General features: G+C 42.9%; 1 pseudogene across 1 annotated transcript; it reads right to left on the reverse strand.

Annotated features, from left to right (window-relative positions):
* Positions 1-338: 338 nt before the first annotated feature.
* On the reverse strand, positions 339-1,286 carry LOC308431881 (B box-binding protein-like; annotated as a pseudogene). The gene has a single exon. The product of its transcript is annotated as a B box-binding protein-like (transcript).
* Between the last annotated feature and the right edge of the window lie 425 nt (positions 1,287-1,711).

Below are 1,711 nucleotides of genomic sequence, written 5' to 3' on the forward strand. Positions count from 1 at the left end.
TTTAATAATTTAATATATGTACCATTGTGTAAATGTACCACAATTTTTGTATCCATTCTTCTCTTGATGGACATCTGGGTTATTTTCAGGTTTTGGCTATTTCAAATAAGACTGCAATGAATAAGATAGAGCACGTGTCCTTGTTATATGTTTGGTGGCATCTTTGCCCAGGAGTGTTATAGCTGGGTATTGCTGGAATGTCATATTAATTTCTTCTTGTTGAAGGACCAAACAGGATGACGGTAGAAATGAAAAAACGGGATTTACTCAACCCTGCCTTGCTCAGAGCCTCTGCAGTAGATGAATTCTCAGCTCTGCTGATTTGTCTCTGCCATATTTTAGTTTAGGGTTCTCTGGAGGTCTGCATCAGTAGACAAAGTTGAGGCAGTGTTGAGGCAGCTCTCATCTCCTTGATTTTCTTTGTCCTCTTCATTGCCATCCTTTCTAGGCTGCCTTTGGTAATAAGGGCCCCTGTGGATCATGCTCTGTAACCCTGATCCATATTCTGTCTCACTGGTCTACCTTGCTTTCCTGCACCATGCTTGTCAGTGCCCTTCATCACTTCCTGCACAGGGGTTTGGAATACTGTGGTCGACATGCATAGGGTCTCCCCATGTAGAAAGGTGGGGGACGTTTGCTTGCGATAGGGCCAGTGTTGTTGGGCCTGGCCTCCAGGAGCACTTTTTGATCCCTTGTTCTTTTCCCTAGTCTCACTATTCTGGTAATCTGGCTGGTAATTGCGCGGAGGACCCCTAAGACATGCATAGCTTCTATAATGGTTATGGTCTGCTGCGTATTTACTGCCTTGACCTGGAACTCCACCAAGGCCTGTAACATTTGCTGTCTCGGCACCCTTTTCTCCTTCAACAACACCGAACTCCACAGTTTCTCCATCTTCCACACTGGGAAGGTACTTCCTGGGGTTATTCTTCTTTATGGAACTCTGGTGTGCAAATACATCTTCTTTGGTGTCATTCCTGTTGATGACCTTATTTGTTCCTTACATTAAACCATTTTACTGTTTCCAAAACCTTGTTGAGATAACCTTCTTGTCTTGCCGTGGGCACAGCCGATGTGAGGCCTCCTAGGCCACCACTAACCCCTGACTGTGGAGTTCTGAGGGCAGCGCTGAGGGCAAGGTGGGGCTTCTCCCAGCTGTGATGGTGACTATGCGGGTGGCAGAGCTGTGGCTCTAGGCTCTCTGGGGCCCTCTCCCTGTCCCCGCTACCAGTCAAACTCCCAACACATTTTTTAATAGACCTTGAAGGAGTAATTCTCAGCTTCATATAGATAAACAAAAAAACTCAGGATAGCAAATGTAATAAGTATATTTTAAAAATTCTTGTGCAGGGTTTCTACCCACCTTTCACCATTCATTTTCCAAGAAGAAAGCACACACAAAGACTTTATATACCAAATACTATTTTTTTGTTTTTATTTTTACCAGTTATTTGATTTATTGCATTTCAAATATTATCTTTCTTTTCAGTTTCCTTTCCAGAAACCCTTATTTTCCTCCCATATTCCCCCTGCTTCTATGAGGATGCTCTCCCATCCCCCACCCCCTCTTGTCTCAAGAAACAAGATCTTAGTTTCATTGATTATTTGTATTGTTTTTTTTGTTTGTTTGTTCCTAACGGATTGATTTCAGCCCTGATTTTGATTATTTCCTGCCTCTGTTTTTCTTGAGTTTGTTTGCTTCTTCTCTTTT

This window comes from Micromys minutus, assembly GCF_963924665.1.
Source record: "Micromys minutus genome assembly, chromosome: 17".
NCBI lineage: Eukaryota > Metazoa > Chordata > Mammalia > Rodentia > Muridae > Micromys > Micromys minutus.